Raw genomic sequence first — 25,993 nt, 5'->3', positions numbered from 1 at the left:
AGTCTAAAATGAATTAAAACAGGCCTGGGAATGAAGTGACAGGACTAAAAAGAATATTACAAAGGCTTTCCAAAAAATTGTGTGTGTGTGTGTGTGTGTGCGTGTGTGTCTGAATATGTAATTTACAAATGCACTTTTTTTTTTTTTTTAACTAAACCAGTGAACCAGAGAAGGACCTGTAGATGACTAGGAGAAATAACTTTAAAAAGATTTCTTTAATTGAAGTATAGTTAATTTACAATTGTGTGTTAGTTTCAAGTGTACAGTAAAGTGAATCCATTATACATACATATACATATACTCTTTTTCAGATTCTTTTCCATTATAAGTTATTACAAGACATGGAGTATAGTCCCTGTGCTATAGAGTAGGTCCTTGTTTACCTATTTCATATATAGTAGCATGTATATATTAATCCCAAACTCCTAATTTATTTCCCCACCACCCCGCTATCCCCTTTGATAACCATAAATTTGTTTCCTATGTCTGTAAGTCTATTTCTGTTTTGTAAATAAGTTCATTTGTACCATTTTTTTTTATTTCACATGTAAGTGATATCATATATTTGTCTTTCTCTGTCTGACTTACTTAGTATAAGTCTTTGCTTTAAAGATTTTATTCTTCTCCTCTAAATATGTGTTGGCTATTTTATGTTCTTTGAATTTCATGTGAATTTTACAACTAACTTGATAATTTCTTTAAAAAAGAAGTCTTCTGAATCTGTTGAATCTAAGACCAATTTGGGGCAAACTGACATCTTAACTATGTTGAATATCTCTATCCCCAAACACAATATACCTCTTTGTTTATTTGGGTCTTCCTTCATTTCTCTCAGCAATGTTTTGCAGTTTTTAGCTTACAGATTTTGTAAGTCTTTTGTCAGTTTTGCCCCTAAGAAGTTCATATTTTCTTATGCTACTATGAATTATATATTAAAAACTCTTTTTTATTTCTAGTACATAGAAATAAAATTGATTTTGTTTATTGATCTTATATCCTGTAATCTTGCTAACTCACTGATTGGTTCTAGTAGCTTTTTCATAGATTCCATTGGATTGTCTACATAGAGAACATGTCTGTGAATACAATTTCATTTCTTCCTTTCCAATCTGGTTGCCTTTCATTTATTTTTCTTACCATATTTTACTGACTAGACCTTCCAATTTAATGATTAATAGGAGTGGTAGGGTAGGTATTTCTGTCTTATTCTTGTACTTAGGGGGAAAACATTTAGTCTTTTACCATTAAAGATGATGTAGGTCTTTCAGAGATGAACTTCATCAATTTGAAAAATTTTCCTTCTATTACTAGCTTACTGAGAGTTTTGACCAGGAATGGATGTTGATTTTGTCAAGTGCTTTTCATACATTTATTGAGATTATCATATAGTTTTTCTCTTTATAGTTTAATATGGTGAATTACATTAATTTATTTCGTATGTTAAACCAACCTTGCATTCATGGAAGAAACTCCATTTGTCAATGATATGTTATCATTTTTTGTATAGTTTAATTTGCTTTCATAAAATATTGTTTAGAATTTTTGTATCTTTGTTCATAAATGATACTTGTCTATCACTATCTTTGCTCTTATGTCTTTTTCCGGTTTGGTATTTGAGCAGTACTGGAACAAAATGATAATTTGGAAAGTATTCTCTTCAGTTTTTTGAAAGTGTTTGTGTAAAATCGGTATTATTTCTTCCTTTAATATTTGGTGGAGTTCACCAAATTAACAACTGAGATGAAATGGACCAATTCCTTGAAAGACACAAACTGCCCAAGCTCACTCAAAGAGAAATAGATAATGTGAATAGCCCTAAATCTAATAAAGACATTGCATTTGTAGTTAAATTTTTCCCATAAAGATTATGATTGGACTTGGTGGATAGTTTTCTTCATATTTCTTGTGCTTGGAATTAATTAAGCTTTTTGGATCTTTAAGTTTATAGTTTTCATCAAAGTTTTTTAAAGTGGCCATTATTCCTTCAGGTACTTTTACTGCCTCTCCCCACATCTCTTTCAGATACACCTATGTTAGGCTGATTAAAGTTGTCCCATAGCTCACTGATGCCATTTTACATATTAATTCTTTTTTTCTCTCTGTGCGTTATCTTGGACAGCTTTTATTGCTTTATTTTCTTTCTTTCTTTTTTTTAACATCTTTATTGGAGTATAATTTCTTTACAATGTTGTGTTAGTTTCTGCTGTATAACAAAGTGAATCAGCTATATGTATACATATATTCCCATATCTCCTCCCTCTTGCATCTCCCTCCCACCATTGCTTCATTTTCAAGTTCACTTATTTTTCCTTCTGTAAGATCCTATCTGCTGTTAATCCACCCAGTGTATTTTTCATCTTGGACTTTTTGTTTTCATCACTAGAAGTTTGATTTGTTTTTTTAAAATTTCTTTTATGCTTCTACATAACTTTTGAACATATGGAATACAGTTAAAATAACCATTTTTATACCCTTGTCTGCTAATTCAAACATTGTGTCAGTTCTGTGTCAATTTCAATAGATTGTCTTCTCACCTCATTATGGATTGTATTTTCCTGCTTCTTTGAATGCCTGGTAATTTTTGACTGGGGGCCAGACATTTTAAATTTTATACTTTGGGGTCCTGGATATTTTTGTATTCCTATAAATCTTCTTGAGCTTTCTTCTGAGATGTGGTTACTTAGAAACAGGTTGATCTTTTGGGGTACCTCCTTTAAGATTTGTTAGATGGGACCAGAGTATTTGATCTAGGACTAATTATTCCCCACTGGGCATATCTTAGGAGCTGGATTTCTATCTGAAAGGCAATTACTAAGGGATCTTACTATTCTATTTGGTCTTTAGGTAAGCTATTCCTGCAGGAAAAGTTTGCCAATGTTTGCTATGGCCAAATGCTTTGCATGTAGATATGAAAGTCTTGCCATATATATATATATATATATATATATATATATATATAGATAGATAGATAGATAGATAGATAGATAGACATAGATAGATATATATACATATATCTATATATATATATAAAATCTTTGAAGTTCTCTGTCTCACCACATGACAAAAGTCATTAGCAAAGCTCTAGAGACTAGCTTGGTTATTTTGAACAGCAGCAAATTTTAACCACATTCTTTCACTTGGGGCTGTAGCTTTCTTTGCAGCCCCATAGAGAGGACCTTGACACTTTAGGCTTAGAACACCTGCTCTTTAGTTTGACCACTTCCCTCAGCTTGGGTTGGTTCACAATGTCTTCCTCCTGGACGCTGCTACCAACCGAAGGATTTGCCTGGTACCCAGCATGGAGGGACAGGATAAATGTGACACAGGCCAGCCATGGGGAACTGAATTAGAGAGGACTAGAACCTGATTAGGATGCTAAAGTCAAAAAAGTTCTATCTACTTACAAAAATATAACTTGTATACCAAAATGATCATTAGTGTTCTTGCCATCTAAACGGTTTTGTTTCAGCCTATCAGGGAATAAGAAAATTCATGAGGGATAAAGAAAAATGGTTGTCCCAAAGTGAATTATGCAAAATTCCCCATGAGGAGGTAGTGGAAAAAAGGCAGGAGATCTTCCATTTGTGGGTGGTTTAGCCAGTTTTATCTCTTACCTAATCATGATTCCTATACCCTCAACTGTGAAGAATAATTGTTATTACCTATCCAAAGTGCTTTTCCTTTAAAATTATCCTCAGCCAAATTACTGCATTTCTAAAACCAACTGGTATTTATAGTACTTTGGCAAGAATGTCATATATATATATCTTTATTTTAAATTTAATTTTTATAAATCCTTTTTTAAAAAAATACTGATTACAAACATGGCTGTTAGGTCCTTGTTGCCACTGTAACAAATTATCACAAAAACAAGTTTATTATCTTACATTTCTGAAGGTCAGAAGTTTGTAATCAACTTTACTGGACTAAAGTCAAAGCACCAGCAAGACTGGTTCTTTCTGGAGGCTCTGTGGAAGAATCTGTCTCCTTGCCTTCTCCACCTTCCAGAGGCCATCTATATCCTGAACTCATAGCTGCCTTTTCATGTCTTCAGAGCCAGCAGCATAGTATCTTCAAATCTTTCTGTCTACCTTTTTATCTTCCATCATTACATTGCCTTCTATCTCCCTGATCTCGTGCTTCTCTCTTGTAAGGACCCCTTGATTACATCAGGCGCACTTGGATAATCTAGGATAATCTCTCCATCTTGAGATACTTAATTTAACCACACCTGCACAGTTCCTTTTGCAACATAGAGTAACATTTACATATTCCAGAGATTAGGAGATGACATCTTGAGGAGCCATTATTCAGCCTATCTTGTATTTGGAGAAACGGCAGGGGTACTCAGGAGTATACTGGCTCCATATATATCTCTACGTATTATACTAGCTGTTCCCCACACAACCTCATTCTTTGAACTCTTCCTAAATGTCTCACAAAATCAATTCCAATCCTTCCCCAAAGCAGAGCTTGTTGTACTACTTGCTGCTTGCCCCAGTTTATATACTATTTACTTCATTTGCACGTGGCTTTGCTGCTTATTAAAAATGCTCACATTTTCTCTATGGATTCTCACTCATCTACTTATTTTTAAAAAGTGTTGAACATCTTTTATGGTATGTATAGTGTATTATGTATAGTTATGCAAAAATATATACACGACTTTGCCCTTCCCACCCTTCTCCTTGTGGTCCTTCTTTATATTTTAGTTGTAGAATATCTTTTCTGCTAGTTTTCAAGCTTTTCTCATCACTAGTGTCTTTGTTGTAGTTCTGTTGTGTCCATGGGAGGAGGTGATCTCAGGATCTTCCTATTCTGCCAACTTGGCCACTTCACCTGCTATTTATTTCTTGAAGAAACTTGGTGTTTTGTTCTGTGAATTTTCCATATTCTGGATTTTATTCAAAAAGTTTATAACGTATAAATAAAGTAATCAAACCTTCAGAAGAAAAAGTCAATCAGAACAGATTAAGGAAATAGCTAACTTAAGAGCACTTTTCCCCCTAAGTTTTCATTACTAAGAACCTCCTTTTGTAGCAGATGGTTTATCTATTTCAACGGTCATCGAAATTGGTGCTGACTTACAAGGCCTAAATGGTTAACATTGTTTGCAGTTCCAAAAGTCAGGAATGTATCCAGACAAAAGTGTAGAGTGTAGAAATAATATACGTGTACACTGTAGATGGATACGTATATGCACATGTATATCCACATATATTTGTATGTCATATGTACATATCTAGATGTGTTTATAAACATGTTTAAATATATGATTTAAAAGCTTGTTTTCATTTTTCTTATGAAGTTTACTCAGTCAATAAATGAAAGCTTTGACTGAGCCTACATTTCTGCTAATAAACAAAATAGAAACTTAAGCAAACCCATACATTCCAAACATCTTTTTCTGCAAAAGAGATTTCTTTTAACCCTAAATATATATTCATACTTTGCTTGCATTACAAAAATGTTTGGATACAGCCCTAATTTCCCTGATTTATGATAAGTAAATATTTTGTCCCATCCTAGCCATGCTATGTTTATATTAAGAATAAATAATGTACATTTTTGACAATTAATGCATACATTTAAGTTATTCAGATCCATAGAAATAAGACAAATCATTTCTGTACTAAGATAATAGCTTCCCAACACATATCCTTGTTTCCATTTCCACCACTGCCCTCAACTCATTCTCCACATGGCAGACAGTATAATCTTTTTTTGTTTATTTTTGGTTAGCAGTATAAGCATTCTAAAACTTAGAAATAAAGACATAAATTTTAGAAAGAAAGAACGGCTAAAATGGTTGAAAGAAGCTCTTTGGAGTGGAAATCAGTTTGGGGATGATTTCTTTCTTCTTGTATCATTTCTGCAATACTGTTTGGCATTTTGTACATATGGAAAGGTTTTATTTGATAAAATAATTTTTTTCCCAAAGTACACAGTTGTAAATGGTTCACCCCTGAGGAGGATGCCCACTACTATTCTGCCACATCTGGCCTGTGGCTCTGGGGTTATTTTTCCCAAGAACTATTTCTTCAGCTTTTCCTCCAGCCTCTAAAGTTTTGCCAAAAAAGTTTCTTTTTAGTTGGGGTCAATTTCAGTTGCTTACAACCCACTACTCTGACTGATACATTTGCTCAAATGCTCATCTGATCTCTTATTTACATCTCCCCATGGGATCCCCATTGCCTACAGAGCAGAAGAAGGATCTTGGCTGCCCATACAAGGGCCTCCATAACCAGGAACCTCTCTCACCCTCACATTTTTGTCACCAGTCTTATTTCTAGGATCGCTAGTCTGCTGAAAGTTAGCTGGAAACCATATGGATTTGCTGGACGCTTCTCTTTTCCTGGAACACATCCCCCTCCTTATTTCATGTGGCCAATTGTTATTTACTTTCAGTACTTGGCTTCAACATCATCTCCAAGAAAACATCACTGAATACTTCATTGTGCTCCTGTAGAACCCTATAAACACCTTTCCTTATTATTTACTCTCAACGATTGATATTATTCAATACCTCTTTAGGTATATGTCTTCTCCATCAGTCTATAAACTCAAGAGCACAATCTTGTTCATTTTTATACCTTAATGCCTTGCACATCACCTCACATTCCAAACAATAAATGGTTTGTAAACCAAAATGGATATTTCTGAATCATAAAAAGGGTTAAATTAAATACCACATAATTGAATTAAATTTTCAAAATTTTATAGGTTATGTTTGTTTTTGAAACTTCTATCCAAAAAGTTGCTTTTAAAGATTGAGAATGGTAAATGTTAATGCTTAAGAATTGCGACAACTATCCTAGATATGATGGTTGCTCTCTAATGACTCTGTAAAGTTCTATTGAGCTTCTTTTGGGGAAATCATCAAGCTCTCCATGGTTGTACTGCCGGGACCAGATAGCAACATCAATGTAATCTTTCTAAAGGTATCCATCAGATCATACTTAAAGCTTTTCAGTATCTTCTCATTGCACTTAGACTAAAACATAAATGTCCAGGGCATTTGTTCCTGCCTATATTAGTTTCCTAGGGCAGATATAGCAAAGTGCCACAAACTGGGTGCCTTAAACAGCAGAAACTCATTGCCTCACAGTTCTGGAGACTAGAAATCTGAAATTAAGATGTCAGCAGTGTTAGTTCCTTCTGACAGGTGCTAGGGACAATCTGTTCTATGCATTTCTCCTAACTTCTGGTGGGTTGCTGGCAATCTTTGGTGCTCCTTGCCTTGTAGATGCATTATCCCAACCCCTGCATTCATCACATGGTAGTCTCCTTGTGCATGTCTATTTCCATATACAAATTTCCTCTTTTCCTGTCTTACAAAGGACACAGTCATATTGGTTGAGAGCCCATCCTAGTGACTTCATCTTAACAAGCAAAAACCCTATTTCCAACTAAGATCCACAAACGGGTACTGGAAGTTAGGACTTCAACATCTTCTTAGGGGACACAGTTCAGTTCACAACAATGTCTACTTTTCTGATATCATCTCCTGCCACTCCTCTTCTTGCTCTAGACCTACGGCCTTCATTCTGTTCCTAGAAAAGGTCAGTGGCATCAACTTCTCTTAGAGATTTTGGACTTCCTCTTCCTCATGCTGAGAAAAACTTTCACCTGTCCACCATAAACTTCTCATTGAGCTCTCAGATCAAAGTCAGAGATTCTGGCCCTGAACATCCTATCTGAGATCTGTTTCTCCACCACCCTGTTACCCTATTTATTTCTGCATAACCTTCACCACTATCTGAAAACATCTTGTTCTTTTATGTATTTGCCCCACCTATTTAGAATAGTGACTCCAAAAGCACAGAGATCCTGCCTACCTTATTAAAGATGTATCTCTGGCACCTAAAACAGTACCTGTTACTAGTAGGGGCTCAATAAAAATTATTATATTATAATGAATTAAATGTACTCAGAAGTAAGGTATAATGAATAAAAAGCACTGTCTTGCTCCTTCTGTTTCCAATTTGGTTACCTGAGCACTATGACAATAATAGAACCTCATTTATAGAAGAAAATTCAAGAGAAAACGTCAGAGTAGAGAAGGGAGAATCAGAATCAGTAGGTTCAAGCACATTGCACAGTGTTTTCATACAGGCTCTGGCCATCCTTGCTTAACATTTAGATATTTATTGGTCCTCACATATTAAAGCTCTCACTGGGTTGAACAAGTCCTGCTGGGGCTGCATTGGTCCTGGGCTCCAGGCTTCACTCTTGCCTTGACTAGAATGAGATCTTATCACTCTTTAGACTGAGTGGTTGGTAGTCAGAGCATTATCTCTAGCCAGGCCCAGTACATTCCTTTTTCCTATAGAAACTTCTTTTTTTTTTTAAACTGTGCTAACATGAAAGGCCTCCCAACAATCCAGACCAACCTTTGTCTTAATGGAGTCTGAAGTTCGCTCTTCTGTTTATGATGTGTAACTATTGAAGTGGGAGATATAAAGTTTGCAGCTAGTATGTAATCAAAACCATTTGTGTATTCCCAAAGAGAAGGAGGAGGCAAGAAGGGGATGGGGAGGCAGGGAAGAAAAAGAAAAGGAAAAATCCCAGAATTGGAAGTTTAGAGCCTGTGCAGTGAGCAGGAAGTTGAAACTCATCAGGCTGTCACATAACAACAGAAGAAAAATGCTTTATGTATTCAATCATTATTAAGTGTTCTGCATGTCTATTTCCCACGTTATTTGCCACTATATATTGATTTTCAAATGCTGGCGTTTTAAGAGCAGGAGAAAATTTTCTTTTAAGATAAAAATTGTTTCATTTTTGAAGGCCATAAAAACAAATTTCATGAGGTAAAAGAAGGGAAAAAATGTGATATCCTCACCTTCAAGCATCCTTTACTGAAACCAAAAAGCCTCTATTGCCTTTAACTTTGCAAGGCACTTTCTAGATGAAGGGGCACTCCAGGCTGAGCCACTTAGTGTGCCAATTTTACAAAACTATTTCAAGAATAAAGTGTCCAATGTCCAATGATGGTGTAGCGGTGGGTAGGACTTCAAAGCAAGAAAAGGTGATTGCCCAGTGAGCCACGAGTACATGGCTTTCCTAGAGAAAGCAGGGCTTGCTAAGCCAAAATGGAAGAAGAAAAACTGGGGGAAGTAAAAGTCTTTGTGGACATTTTTCTCTTTAATTTTTAGAAAATTGCTTGAACATAGAAACCTCAGTTAGAATTGAATCATTAAATTTATGAATCCTAACATTGTCACATGTTAGGTCTAGAAAATGTTGAAGAAAGCAGAGGCCCACCTTTCTATCTTACGGATGAAAGAATTGGAGCACAGAAAAAAGGTGTGACTTCCCAAGCTCCTAGGTCTGTTTGAAAATAAACACTAAACATAGATATTCTTTTGTTGTTGTTGTTGTTAAGAGAGGATAGGCATACCTTGATTTATTGTGCTTTGCAGATACTGCGTTTTTTACAAATGGAAGGTTTGTGGCAACCCCATACTGAGCAAGTCTATTGGTGCCATTTTTCCAACAGCGATTGCTCACTTTGTGTCTCTGTGTCCATTTTCACATTTTGGTAATTCTTGCAATATTTCAAACTTTTCCATTATTATTATATTTGTCATGGTGATCTGTGATCAGTGATCTTTGTTTGTTTTTCTTTTTTTTTGCGGTACGCGGGCCTCTCACTGTTGTGGTCTCTCCCGTTGTGGAGCACAGGCTCCGGAAGCGCAGGCTCAGCGGCCATGGCTCACGGGCCCAGCCGCTCCGCGGCATGTGGGATCTTCCCGGACCGGGGCACGAACCCGTGTCCCCTGCATCGGCAGGCGGACTCTCAACCACCGCGCCACCAGGGAAGCCCCTGTGATCAGTGATCTTTGATGTTACTATTATAATATTTTTTGTTTTGTATATATTTTTAATTTTAATTTTATTGGAGTACAGTTGATTTACAATAAATGTAGATATTCTGATTGTGATATAGTCAGTTTTTCATCTTTGGTGACCTAACAAGTGCCCCTCTTCTGTCCTTTGAAACCTTACAAAGGGTTGCCTTACTACTTCTGGAGGAAGAAGCTCACGTATCACCCCTTAGTCCATTTACTTCATCTCTATAAAAAGCCATCTTGAGAACATGTTTTATACACTCCAGGTTCATATAAATGGAAAATTTGATCCCATGTGAACAGAAGTGTTTATGGTAGATTCTTAAAGGGCAACAGAGTTTTGATGCAGCTTTGCCACTGGAAAAGTTCCAAAATTCCCTTTAATGGTGCCCATTTCTCCTAGAATTTAGGCTTTGCTTACCTCACCCTTACTCACTGCCTTCCCCCCCATTTTGGTCTAAATCCACTTATCCTCTTTAGCTCTCTAGATATTTCTGTCTTGGCTCCATATTCAACACTTTTTGACTCCAGATCAAAATTGCTCTTCAAGAAGCCTAAATAATCTGACACTTTCATTGTCACCTCCTTACTGCCCTCGGTCTTTATTGACATGTTTGTTTATCTAGTCCTTGCGCACGGTACTCTGCTAAGTTCCCCTGAGCATCATGTCTTCTTTCTATGAATACATCCTAAATTCTTGACCCATTTTTGCTTTCCTTACTTTCTATATTTATTACATTTGAAATATATGGATATGAAATTACATATGTCAATCAACTTAGTTCATTTCTATAACTCTTGAATATACTCATTGTGTGCAGTTTTAAAAAATAATGATAATATTAACATATGTGTACACTATCAAGCTTAAGGAATAGAATACTGTTAATATTGTTGAAGCCCTTTTAGGCTCCTCCTGATTGCACATGCGTTCCTATCCCTTCAAAATGTTTTTGTTGTTCCATTTTTTAATGATTTGACCATTTATGCATACATCCCTAAGAGATGCTTAGTTTTGCTTTTGTTGAGGGTTACAAATATAGCATCAGATGTATATAGCCTCTGTGACTTGCTTTTCTTTCTTACTATTTTTTAAATGAATGCTTATCAATACATGGTGCTTAATTAATTTTCATTAATGCAAGAAATTCTATTATGTAACTATACCACAATTTACTAATTCCTTCTACTTTTGCTTGACAGATATATGGGTTATTTTCAGTTATTTGCTATTATAAAAATAGCTGTTATGGATATATATATGCATATATCCTGGTTTATTTATTAAATAGTTTTAGTAGGTTGTAAAATTAAGAGGAAATTTCCTAGGTCATAGGTTACAAGTACTTTCAACATAACTAGATAATACTGAGTTATTTCCTAAAATGGTTGTTGCAACTTATATTTCTATTTACTCTACATTCTCAACAACATTTGGATTGGCCAAGTTGTGTGAGGCGAACGTAATAACCACTACACTATAGAAACAGGGCCTTTTTCGTTTATTTTGGTAATTTGTGTGTATGTGTGTGTGTGTGAAATTATATCTCATTTATGGTGTTATGAAATATGCATTTCCCTAGTTACTAACAAAATTGAGCATTTTTTAAAACAATTTTTTGGCTTTTTTTGATCCTCTCTATTTAAATCTTTTGGTTTTTTCTATTATTAACGAATCACTGTCCATTTAATGGCACATTTCTTTCTGATATTGACCTAATTCTTTAGCAAAGAACTTCATATATGAGTACACCATTTGCTGGTTTATGTTACAGGGCTGAAGGGACAGAGTGGTGGGGTGGGGGAATTCCACCCCATTCCCTTCTTGACTTTACCAGAAGTGCTTTGGATCTCAGAGAGTGGTGTGTGGTACTAGGAATATCCATAACCTCAGAGGAAGAGTCTGAAGTGGACACAGTTACATCTCTGATAGCCCTAATCACATTCACCACACACCTGTTATCAGGATTTTCCTACTTGCTTCCTTAAACTATATACTGGTAAATTTCCAAATATGCTATTCTTTACCTGTGTGAGAGACATAACCTTTTTGGGATATTGGTGGCGAAAGGCAAGGAGAGTTGCTGAAGATAGAATGTACCCTTGGAAAATGGAAATAAAAAGACTGTGAAATAAAATGAAAGCATAGAAAGGGGAGAAAATGTTGGCAATTATTTACCATCTATATAATAGTTGAAAATTTTCTTTTTAAAGCATCTTAATAAACCAAACCTCATTTGATCTTCTAACAACCCTAATCTTAGTAAAGTTGGCAGGGCAGGTATTCTGATGAATATAGAATGAGAGGCAAGTGCTTGGGAATTGTTTCCTTGGGAAAGAAAGTCATCAGCTTGACTGAAGACAGGCTTTATAATGAAAAAACTGATAATAGATTTTTTTTTAACTTTTTGTTGAATTCCTGTGATGCATAGAGTGTCTTGAATAGATTTTGAGATGAACTTAAGAGGCAAGTTGTTTCCATTGGCATGGCCTTCCTGAGAGTCGCTGTTATCCTTTACATTTGATTTCCTTTTCAGGACCCAAGATATAATACACATATTTAATTTATCTCATCACTCTTGTGGGGCACCTTCCAACACATGCTATTGAATTGGTTAAGTGAAAGCATATCTCTATTTTGTAATCCATGAAAGCTGGTATTAAAGACAAAATAAATACACTTCAGGAAAGATAACATTTTTCACAACAGATGTGAGAGCAAAGAAACTGCTGACATGTTTATTAGCAATGGATAAACTGAACGTTTCAGTTTGGCCCAGCACTCAGAAAATGCAGATGTGTATGCAGATGCAAACCTCTAGAGTCTGCAAAAGAAAATTTGTATTGGCCATTCGACAAGATTTCTGGTACTTCTTGCTTGACAAGAAGTACCCTTGAGAGCGACCCATCTTATGATATTTTGGCAGTTTTGTTCCCTCTGCTCTGGTAAGAGCCAAGAAGTACAGAAGGGCACAGTATTTTGAGAAAAAGGGGAAAAGTAGAAGTGAGTTTGCTAAACTATTTTTGACCATCAAGTTAGAATTTAAAAAGTGGATCTGGCTTGGAATATAGGATGCCTGGGTCATCTTTCTTCACCCTAGGTTATTTTTACTAGTTGTGAATAAACTGATCATTCTTTAGCCTTTGTAAACATTTATTTAAATGCATAAGGCCTCAGTTTAATTTCTTGATTGTCTTTTCCCTAGTGGGAAAGTACTAGACTAAAGTCTTAGAAAATCTCGGCATTTAGTGACATTTTTTACATATGCTCTAATTCCAATCAGAAAGTCAGACTCAACAAAGGAATCCATGCTTTTAATAATATTTATTTAGAATAAAAAATACTTTAGGCAGTGTCCAAAAACTAAGAATTTGACAGTGTGTCTACTCTGGTGTGTATAATCACTGAGTCAATTAAATTTTTGATTAAAGTATATTCCTGCCTATTTCATCAGTAATTAAAAAAATAATAATAACAATATGAATAGCTACCTTTGTTTTATTCAACCACATATGTCAAGTGCTGTACTGGTTGCTTTACATAATAGTAATAATAGCTAACATTTACATGATAATAGTAACAATAGCTAATAGCACAGTGTGACACACTTGAATTTTTTTTTTTTTTTTTTTTTTTTTTTTTTGCGGTACACGGGCCTCTCACTGTTGTGGCCTCTACTGTTGCGGAGCACAGGCTCCGGACGCGCAGGCTCAGCGGCCATGGCTCACGGGCCCAGCCGCTCCGCGGCATGTGGGATCTTCCCGGACCGGGGCACGAACCCGCGTCCCCTGCATCGGCAGGCAGACTCTCAACCAGTGTGCCACCAGGGAAGCCCTAAATTATTTTTTTACTTGAATTATTTCATGTAATTCTTTCAAGAACTTGAAGTCATCTCACTATTACATATATTTTACAGATGACAAAACTAAGGCTTAAGTTTTAAATTCAAAGTGACTCTCAGTAAGATATTCTTAAAAGGAAATTTAGCTAAGAGAACACTGTTTTGAGAATTTTTTTTATTGTTTCCATAGTGTTGAGAGTGTTTTTATAAACTTGTTTAGACTGCAAAAGGCCTTGAAAATTACAATGGCATTTAATCCATAAATCTAACAAATCATATATAGATCTTCCTTGACTTATGATGGGGTTAGTCCCAATAAACCCATTGTTAGTTGAAAATATTGTAAGTTGAAAATGCATTTAATACACCTAACCTACCGAACATCCCAGGTTAGCCTAGCCTACCTTAAATGTGCTCAGAACACTTACATTAGCCTATAGCTGAGGAAAATCGTCTAACACAAAGTCTATTTTATAATAAAGTGTTGAATATCTCATGTAATTTAGTGAATACTGTACTGAAAGTGAAAGAATAATTGTCTGGTACAGAATGGTTGTAAGAGTATCAGTTGTTTACCCTCATGACTGTGCGGTTGACTAGGAGCTGTGGCTGCTGCCGCCCAGCCTCATGAGAGAGGGTCATATCACATATCGCTAACCTGGGAAGATATAAAAAGTCACAATTTGAAGTAAGGTTTCTACTGAATGTGTATCCCTTTTGCACTATCATAAAGTCGAAAAATCACAAGTTGAACCGTCATAAGTCAGGGACCATCTCTACTGATTTGTTGATGACTGGCCATTGCTATTCTCTCCTCGGTGCCAGGAAAATGTGAATCTGTGGTGAGCTGCTCAAATAACTGAGCTCAGTGGAGGCAGCAGGATTCAGAAACCAAGAACCTAGGGCAGAACCTGCAGTCAAAACAGAAATCAGGACAAAAAAATTTGACGTATAAATGAACCTATTAACAAGACAGAAATAGAGTCACAGATGTAGAAAACAAACATATAGTTGCCAAGGGGGAAAGATGGGGGTGGGGGAGGGATAAATTGGGAGATTGGGATGGACATCTACACACCAGTATATAAAATAGATAACTAATAAGAACCCACTGTATAGCACAGGGAACTCTCCTCAATGTTCTGTAATGGCCTATATGGGAATAGAATCTAAAAAAGAGTGGATAGATGTACATGTTTAACTGATTCACTTTGCTGTACACCTGAAACTAGCACAGCATTGTAAATCAACTATACTCCAATAAAAATTAATTAAAATAATAAAACAATGAATTTACATCATCAAGATGAGTGAAAGTGTAATTCAGAATTTGGGAATGCTGTCCTTATGGGTCCCTTCCAGCCTGTATTCTAACTCTCTTGTTTTCATACTCTGAAAACCTGAAAATATCTGTGCTAAAAAGTCATCAACATGGTTTAAATTTGAGGCATCATGTTGAATTAATATCTGCATGTATGTGTTTCTGGTACAACAAAAATGCATAAATGTATTTTCAAGAATGTTTAGAAACAGAACATTTTGAATATTTGTTTCTACAAGCCAAATGTAATATTTTAACAATTTTCATTAAAAATAAATATAGTGATTGTGAAAGTATGCATAGGTTTTGTTAAACTTACTCATCTTCGTATTTTATGAGAGCCACCCGAGAAAACCTTGGTTTTAATTTGCTCAAAATCACACCCTATTTAGGTCCATATTACATGGCTTGGTCATTTACCTTATTCACATGCTTCAAAATGGTCATGACTGTTGCTAACATTCAAATCCATTCTTTAAAAGTACAGATTTGCAGCACTGAGTAGATACCAAAGAATGTTTTAGAGGCCGTTATGGCAACACAAAAGGCATAGTCACAAAAGATGTTTGGACTGAGAAACAGCAACATCATTGGAATAAATATGTTGTTTCCAAAGGCAACTGCTTCTTAAAATGTAAAGTGAGAAGTATTTCCTTTGAACATGCCAAACCTTATACATATAAAGCAGTTGTTCTCAAACTTCAATGTGCATCACATAATTTAAGAATCTTATTAAAATAAATTCGCAGATACCCCGGAGTCCAAGTCCCATTTAATCCAGTGGATCTGTAGTAGGGCTCAGGCATCTGTGTTTTAACAAGCTCTCCCAAGGGCCTCTCATGCACACGATCAACAGGCCATTTTCTACAACACACTCATCTGGACAGATTACTGTATAGCCACATGCTATACACCCAGGAATGTGACTTGACTATGCCATGTTTTCTTTTCTTAAACTATCTCATCATATCTTAATACCATGTTTGGGCTCTCATGGTTATTCTCAGTTTCAACTCATGTAGGATAGTTAAACTTTTCGCTACGACCGTAAACTAGTAACTCTTACTGGATTACAAATGAAATCCCCCAGATTCAGAATTGTAATATCTCCATAGTGTCCAGGACTATAGGCTGATAACTTTGTCTGTGTCTGAATATTTGTTTTAGAAACTCTTGGAAAAGAAGATGGTTTCATGGGGACACCAAAGTTTATAGGACAAGGTCCCAGCTTTGAGGTCACTTCTATTGTAGAGAAGGAGAAAAGTGGGTATGCAAGTACCTAAAATTTGATGCCCCAGAAGAGTCAAATGAATAGTTGGGTATCATTTTTTAAATCATGTTTGACCCACATGGTTCATGTCCACTTGAGATGTTAGCAGGTGTTACAAGTAAAAAGGATTTCATGCCCAAAACACCCAAGATATGCTGAACTAAGCTTTCTTTATTATAGGACTTACCTGAAGATTTAACACGCTAACATGTATTATCACTGTGCATGAGGGGTTTTAGTATAGAGTTTTCTGGACTTACTTGGTGCTGGAGATATTCACAGCTGACTGATAGAGTGTATCTGGACACTGGTGTAATATGTATCACAGTTTGGAAAATTATAGTTCAGGCAAATACACAGGCATTTTAAGGAAGGTGAGATCATTCCCAGAGAGGGTGATCAGGGAAGGTCCCATATAGATGTTGGCATTTGAACTATGCCCAGTGATTATTAGCAATCCTTTCTCAGCAAGGACAAAATATTCATAAAAAGGGGTTGACAATTGAGTTATAAGTAGTTATCATCCTTGATAAAGGACCCTATTTATCATCAGAGAAAAAGCTTTGAATCTGACAACTTGGAGAACATTAACCTTTGAGACAGCAGTGGCTGAAGAAGTAGAAGGGGGAAAGCCAAATTTCACAGGATTGAGAACGAAGAGTTTGCTAGAAAGTAGATTCTTAATTCAGTATTTGTAAAAGAAGATAGCAACTTGGTGTGGGTGAAAAAGGAAAGTGAGGGAAGCCATTTGTTTTAAAACAGAGAGGACTGAATATTTTCTCTTATCTTAATGATTAAATTTTTTAGAAGCATATTTAAAGATTCTTTTTAAGTTGCAGGGTTCTGACTCATGATAATGATGAGGTCGTTCATTCATGCAATCCCTATTTATTAGGTACTTACTGTGTTCCAGCTCTGTAGGTTGTGTATAAATAAAGGCTCTAACCACAGATTTAGAAAAATGAAAGCCATGCTTGTCTCCTCCTTTGCTTGAATTTCATTAGCTTATCAGATCCAGCCCAATAAATCAAGTAAGACTAACAGAAAAGGAATTTCTCACCCCAATTCCTTGTTATTATTAATAGGTAAAATTTACTCTTAAGATAAGCCATTGACATATTTCTTTATTTAGTAGACTAAAAATCAACAAAATCCTTGTGGGTCCTAATTGCTCTCTTCTGCACTCATCGGCTACCTACAGATGGTTACCTACTGTTGTGTCTAATGCACCACTCCCCATACCTCACATGACTGCTAGTTGGAGGAAGATTAAAATACGAGATGGGGCCAAGGAGACAAGACACTTTTGAAGAACAAGGATGTGGGAGGAACTTGTGGTTTTGCACAGGGACAAACAAATAAACCAGTGAAACAGATTAAAGAGACCCAGAAACAGGCCCACTAGAAGACTGGCACCTGATAGGCAACAAAGGTGGCATGAGAGATTAGTGGGGAAAAGAAATTTTCAAGAACTGATACAAGGACAATTAGATATCCAGGTGGAAAATAAATGAAAGTGGGGTCTTATATTAGGCCATACATTAAAATAAATTCCAGGTAGGGTTAAAGCTGAAATCTGAAAGTAAAAGCTATGAAGATTTTATGAACATAAACAAGAATAACTTCAAGTAAACAAAAATAACCTCAGGACAGGAAAGGATTTATTTGAATAACCACAGACTAAAAGATTGATAAGTTTGACTATGTTAAATTAAATACTTTTGTTCATCAGAAAATCATAGAGAGGACTTCCCTCATGGCGCAGTGGTTAAGAATCCGCCTGCCAAAGCAGGGGACATGGGTTCGTGCCCTGGTCCGGGAAGATCCCACATGCCGTGGAGAAACTAAGCCTGTGCACCACAACAACTGAGCCTGTGCTCTAGAACTCGCGAGCTGCAACTACTGAGCCTGCACACCTAGAGCCTGTGCTCTGCAACAAGACAAGCCACTGCAGTGAAAAACCCACGCACTGCAACAAAGAGTAGCCCCCATTCGCTGCAAGCAGAGAAAGCCCCCATGCAGCAATGAAGACCCAATGCAGTCAAATAAATAAATAAATAAATAAATTTATTAAAAAAAAAGAAAATCATAGAGACTAAGACAACATGTAGTGTGCTTTTAACATATACTTTCAACATGTATAATTGGCAAAGAGAGTGTATTCAGAATGTATGAGAGTTTTATATATCAATAAGAAAAAGGAAATGGAATAGAAAAAATGGACAAAAAGCTTAAATACGTAGCTCATAAAAGAAGTCTAAATGGCCAATATACCTTTGAAAAGAGATATAATCTTATTAATAATCAGCGAAATGCAAAACCAAGCTACAAGGAGAAACATTTATACTCCACCAGATTTGAAAACAGAAATCTGACAAAACAAAGTGTTGATGAGTATATGAAGCAGTGGAAACTCATATGCTGCTGATGGGAGAGAAAAAACATATAATATCTTTAGAAAACAGATTGGCACTATGTATGAAATTGTAAAATGTATATACCTCATGACCCAGAGTAGTGATTCTCAAATCTTTTGCTCTCAGGACACCTTTATACTCTTAAAAATTATAAAGAACTTTGTTTATGTGAGTCAAATCTGTAGGTATTTACTGTATTTGAAATCAAAACTAAGAAAAAATTAAAATATGCATTAATTCATTAGAAAACAATGTTGTTAAAATAATATTTAAAATAAAAATTAACATATTTTTAATCAAAATAACTATAATTTCCAACCCCCCCAAAAAAAATTAGGGAGAAGAATGGCATGGTTTTACATTCAGCAAATCTCTTTAATGTCTGGGTGACTAGAAGACAGCTGGATTCTCATATTTGTTTCTGCTTTTGACTTGGTGCAGTATCACATGTCATGTAGCCTCTGGAAAATTCCACTCTACATTCATGAGAGACTGAGAGTGGAAAATAAAAATAATATCTCAGTATTATCACGGAAATTGTTTTGCCCTCATGGACCCCCTGAGATTGTTCTGGGAACCCCGGCAGTCTCTGGATCACCCTTTGAGAACTGTTGCCAGAGAGAAACTCATGCGCCAGGATGTGAGATGAAGATGTTCATAGCGGCATGTCCAGAATGCTCATCAAAACAACCCAAATGTCCATTTAGAGTAGGATGAATTAAAAAAAAAAAACACTTATTTTCACACGATGGACTGCTATGCAACAGTGGAAATGAGCTAACTACAGCTATGTGTGTCAATATGGGTGAGTATCACAAATACAAGGTCAGCAAATGGAGCAAGTCATAGAAGATTACATACAGAGTGACTCCATTCACAAGTTCAAAACAGGTAAAATGAACCATAATATTTAAGAATGTATACATTAGTGGTAGAACTGTAAGGAAATGTTAAGCAATTAAAGTCACAAAAATCATAACAATGGTTACCTATGGGTGGGGGGTGTTATGAGAGGCAAGAGCATACAGAATGTGTTTGAAAAAAAAGAAAAAGAATGTATTCGAGTGCTAGTAATGTTCTATTTCTTGACCTGGGTAGTGCTTACATAGGCGTTTGCTTTACAATTATTTGTTAATTATATTAAAATGTACATATAAAGTTTATTTACTTTGTTTTACTCATAAATATGCTATCCATGCATGTTTTTTTCAGTTACCTATTACTGTGTAACACACCACTTACCCAAACTTAGTAGCTTACAATAACAGTATTTTATTGTTCTTATGATCCTGTGGGTTGACCACCTTGGCTGGACAAGGGCTGAACTTTTTAAGATTGTCTCTCCAGTCACATGTGGGGCTCCTCAGAGAGATGACTGTTACATCTAGGGCTCACTAGCTACCTTTCTCTCTATGGGGGTCTCTCTGGCAGAGGAGACCACTTTACATTGTGGCTCAGGGCCCCAAGAGCAAATATTACAAGATGACAAGCCCCAATGTGAAAGTGCTTATTAAGCCTTGACATCATGCTTGATTATATCTCAATGAGCCCAGAGTCAATGCGGGTATGGTCTACACAAGGGCACGAAAACCAGAGTGGGGAGGTATGCTTCATGGGGAGATATATATATATATATATATATGATATATACATATAAAAATATATACATATAAAGGTATATATATAAGCCCATAAAAATTTAATTGGTTTTTTAAAATATATATACCTATATTACATATATATGTATATATATATTTCATATATATATTCATATATATATATGAAAAGTCTCAATTGTCTAAGGACAGCCCCACTTGAAGGTAAGAAGATGGTTCACATTATTAGTATGTCCCACTCAAGTTTATGATTCTGATACTTGTTATGTAAGTCACAAGTTTCCTTCTTGCAGTCACTGCCATCTTCATTCTCCTTAGTTCAAGTTAGCTGAACTAAAGTAACCAGTAAACAAATTGGGTGTTAAAAAGAAATAAAGAAAAAAAACTAGTGCTGAAAATCTGCCATTTCATCTGCACATGGACATGAGTGTGGTCATCTGCAAATAATTAGAAAGGGCAATCATCAGCAATGCTGCACTGGTTTCTAGGCTCAGAAGTTAATAGCAACTTTATTTGACTTTCTTCAGCCAGAAAATCCTTACAATGGTAATGCAATAATAACTTCTATCAGCCTGGAAGATAACATAAATATCAAGTAAGGAACACATCAGCTTCTGGCCCTTCTCTGTGAGGGCACGGGCGTGTCCTGTGGGCGGCCTCCTAGAGTACAGGGCTCCTGCGTGTGCCACATGAGACTTGGTGTAAGACACAAAGCAGGCAGAGAGGGATCTTTGAATGGAAATATTCTGCCAACAAGCATACTGATTACAAAGTTCGGGAATTTTTTTTTCTTTTTCTTTTTTAGCAATTTGGCTGAAAGCCTGCTCTAGTCTAGCATTTCTTGTAAGAAATTATGTGGTAGTCCTTTTTCTATTGAGCCATAAGCTCTCAGGGGACAGGGACGAATTCATTGCTTTCTTTGTAACTCCCCATAGACCCCTGAACTCACTAGTACATTGTACCCAGTGGGTACTTAATCACTGTCATTGCTTTGGGGCAGACCCAAATCTCAAAAACCAGAGTCATTAAGAGCATGTTTAGCCAAATATTTTTAGAGTTTAAAAGAGGTTTTGTTTTGAGTTTGAGGTGGAGGCCCAGCTAAACTTCTTCTTTATTTCAAATAGCCCTGTGTCTTCAACAGAAATTTTGCATAGCAAAATATGTATTTACAAAGGATTCAGCTCAGCTAACTGCCCCTTGGCATATCACATACCCTCATGCTCAGACTCTCCCAAGCCCTTGAGAACTGTACACACCAAAGAGGAGCAATTCAGTCCATTGATTTGATGTTGAACTGGTGCTGATTTGCACCAAGTCTGGATAAGATGAAGCTCCTGAGTGGCTCCTGAAAAGTCCTGGAATGTAAAGGACAGAATTCTAGAGCAGAATTTTCTCTTCTTTTCTTTTCTCCTTAAATGCAATGGCTGGAACACGTATCCGTATGTTTAAGGACATCTAATGGGACTTCTTATTTCTCTTTTTTTTCATCATTGATTTCCTTAAAGAGAGCTTCTATTCATGACTTATGTCCAGAATTTTCATTTGAAAATCCTATTTGAACTGTAATTCATTATCCATCAATAAACGATATCGAAATATCTACTTGTTGAAGGAATGCTGAATGATTCACTTCAGATTAATGGGCAATCATTTGCATACCTCCCAAGGGTCAGATACTGTTCTCAGTATCTGAGAAGGCTGCCTAGAGTAGAAGAATCTGTCATTGTAAAGCTGGTCATTTTTTGGCAGATGAGTTAAAGTGGATTACATTTCCCTATCCACTTCTCTCTCTTTTAATTTTTTAAGAGAAATGGAGGGATGACCCTGACAACCTTCACTTTTTATCTTCACTTAAAATTTTCAGGTTGGGTTTGACTTCTATGCCATATACTTCTAAAGACAGAATTTTGTGTTAAGTGTGTCAAAATATGAATCTCATGCTAATTTCCCTTCTTAAATCTAATACTTCTTTTAAAAAGTTTTAGTGGAACATTTATAAGGAAACAAGAAAATAACTCCTATGGATAGAGACCACCCAGACTCCAGCACGATTTAAAAATAGTGACAGGATTCCTATTGTTCTGCCAGGATGGTTACCATGGCAACCATGCCAGATTTTCCGTTGTCTTAAGGCAGGGCATGGTGATAGCTCTCTGGGTAGTTATTGCTTTATGTAATGTGACCACAGTTGAATGATAAATTAAGTACTCTTGCTTACCACTGGGATAAACTGTGGCCAGTGAGGAGAAGGAATGTTCTCTGGTCATATATTCTCAGAGGTGGGCTGGTTGCTGTCACCAGAAAGATGCTTTCCAATCCCGTGTTCTGTCTTCAGGGCACCTGGCTGGGCCCTCTGCACCACGTGCAGGGCCCTCTCTATTCTCTCCTCACAGAGGCTTCTGCTGGACAGAGTGAAACTGGATTCTACTTTTCCCAACACCAGAGCTACCCTTCCTTGAAGTTTCTTCTTATCACTTTCATTTTCAAGTTTTTAGAAACTGCCTCTTACTTTCCTTCCAGGCTATTCAGATGTTTGAGAGAAGTTTGTTTCCAAAAGTCTTATGTTCAGATTACACACTAGTTTTAGGAAAATGCTTACTTCTTGGCCTAAACTGGGAAATATGAATGGAAATAAAAGTAATTTATGTGTGATAAGTGAGTGGTCGGCAATAGTAAGCCTATATCTCTTTCAAACTTAAAATATGTTAACTTTCTTTTTGATTCTGAGAAATGGTAAACTTCCATGCCCTTATATTTTAATGTGAAAATACCCAGTGTTTAAAGGTGCTTTTAAAATTTGACAAATAAAAGGAAAAATCAGTCTACCTTAACCAACATGAAATCTTGGTGAAACTGATTCTAACTGGCCAAGGTGCTCACTGCTCTCTAGACACCTCAATAAGCTAAGAATGTGCTCCTGTTCGAAGCAAAATAGACCCCAAGTGTTCTGTATGAGACTCTCACAAACATGCACATTTGCCTCCTCAGCAAGGGTCAAGTAGCACTTAACCCCTCACACAGAAGCTATGAGAGTGGATTTCTTCTTCTAGAAAGCTACTCCTCTTAAACAGTGATGGTATCAGGAGACTGAGCAACAGACCAGTGATTTCCAAAACACATCTAAAGATGCATGCTAAGCCAGGGCAGGTCCTATTTCTAACTTCTTGAAATTTTAGAGGCTTTGAAAATATTCACTGCTGTAAAAAGCTTCCTTGACAGAGTTAGGGAAGAACATTGAGATTTCATGCCTTAAAAAATTAAATGGTAGTTTTTTTTCTTGACTTCAAAGGCAGTGAAGAAGAATATTTTTTTTTCCTTGTGATAATCCAGATTGAGAAATTTCCAGGAAAAATAAAACACTTTTCCACGGTTGTGAGTATTTCATGCATATTGATTTTCAAACAAAAGAGATATTGATATGGGAATCATCAAAGGGGAAAAAAACGCCCTGTGTATGAAAGGAAGCAAATAAGTGTTTATGAATCTGCTTTAGATTAGAGAAAGGCAACAGGGATGAGCTATCACTTAGCTGCTAAGAATATGAGATTAGGAATTTGGTAGACCTGGGTTCAAACCCAGCCTTCACCACTGGTTATCTGTGAAACTTTGGACAAATTATTTAACCTCTCTGTTTTCACTTTCTCATCTGTAACATGTGCATAGAAATGAAATCAACATCACTTCTAGAATTGAATGAGATCATGCATAAAGCACTTAACACAGTGCCTGGCACAGCTTAAAGCTGCTGTTAAGAGTTTTTATTTTTTTCTTCTTGCAAGAGATTTTTGTGGTTGTTTCGACAGTTTAACCCCACGTCTCTACCAAGTTGCCAAAAGAGAATTTTCCATCCCTGCCCCTCTTAACCACACCCTGTTTTAATCATGAACCAGATTTCAACACCATCCCCGAAAGGTCACCACCCACTATAGATTTTTCTCTGTGTAGTTTTAAATTTCACTGTATCCAGAAATGCTAACAGCTAAAGTGATACTTAGCACCTCTTGTAAGATTGTATTGTTATGGTATGCCACTATAATCTAGAAAGGAAAAATATGTGATTTAGACATCACGAGAATGAGGGCATTCACAGTACCCTCAATTCCAACGGCTTCAAGACAATACTCTATGTTTTGTGCAAGGAAAGAAAAGTTTATACCTTATAAGGCCATCTCTCCAAGGGCTACAAATACCTCAGCAACATCGGCATCACCCAACACTTCCAAGTAAACCTCTATCTGTCTATCCATCCATCTATCTTACAAAATAGTTCCAACGATGGAACACTGTAGGCTCTAAAGAATTTATCTTCCAACTTAATTTATGTTTTATATTATTTTTATTTCAGATTTCAATTTTGCTTGTGAAACACACCACACCCAATTTATAATGGAATTATCCTCAGAACATTGGCAACTTTAATTTTGGAATAGATCTTGACGATTCAGTGGTTCTCCATCTGTATCAGCTCCTTCTTGTGCAATGATGGAAAACCTAACTAAGTTTGGCTTAAGCCAAAAAAAAGGTGGAGGGAGGGAGTGGAGGAGTGAATTTTTTGGTTCTCCCAACCAAACAGAGTAAGGGAGGAACAAGTTTTAGATGCAGCTATAAAGAAGGATTCAACAGGTGCCTTCATTGCTCTGTCTTTCAGTTCAACATTTTAAGTTGTGGCTTCATTCTTAGGTTCCATGAGTTGGCAAGATGGAAAGTAGTTCTAAGCCCAGTTGGGCCCAGGTTTATGCTAGAAAAACAACAAAAATTCCCCCCTGCACCTTCCTCTCAAGTCCTAGTGAAAGACTCAGTGCATGTGAAAATTATGTGAACAAAAAAGTTTGAATAGATTGAGGTGCAAAAGCAAGGTATTTGATGGAGCGACTCCTTCTCAAGTGGCTTCAGGCAACAATGAAATAGTTATCTAAATTGGGCTACCCTGCAACTGTCACACTTTTTTTTTTTTTCTTTTTGCGGTACGCGGGCCGCTCACTGTTGTGGCCTCTCCCGTTGCGGAGCACAGGCTCTGGACGCGCAGGCTCAGCGGCCATGGCTCACGGCCCAGCCGCTCCGTGGCATGTGGGATATTCCCGGACCGGGGCACGAACCCACGTCCCCTGCATCGGCAGGCAGACTCCCAACCACTGCGCCACCAGGGAAGCCCTTTCTTCTTCCTTTTTTTTTTTTTTTTTGTGTGTGTGTGTGTGTGACACTTTTATATCTGATAGAATATTTGGATATAACCCAGTCCTATATGACCATCTCAAAGCATCTTATCACATGCTAAACAGCTTCTCACTATGTGTTAGGCAAGCTGTAGGGTTTGAAGAAATAGACATCTGTACCATGAACTTTCATAATAGCCACTTGTTCATGTAAGCCATCAGACATTTCAACCTAGTCGAGGGGAAAATAACAAGGAGGTAATGAAAACTCTTTCGGATTTTGGGTGTATGTGTGTGTGTTGTGCATACACAGAGTTTAAAAACAAAACAAAACAATCAAACAACAACAGAGAGCAACTCACGTCTTTGAGATATATTAGATCCATAAATATTATTCTCACGTAAGTCCAAACTTATCCAGACCCAGGGCACACAAAATGATTTAGAACAACATTGCTGCTCCCTTTTGTTGAGAAAGGTCAGAGGGTGTGGAATTGGCATTGATTGACCACTCAGTGGT

This window comes from Pseudorca crassidens, chromosome 2 (assembly GCF_039906515.1).
Source record: "Pseudorca crassidens isolate mPseCra1 chromosome 2, mPseCra1.hap1, whole genome shotgun sequence".
Lineage (NCBI taxonomy): Eukaryota > Metazoa > Chordata > Mammalia > Artiodactyla > Delphinidae > Pseudorca > Pseudorca crassidens.
This window is presented reverse-complemented; position numbering follows the sequence as displayed.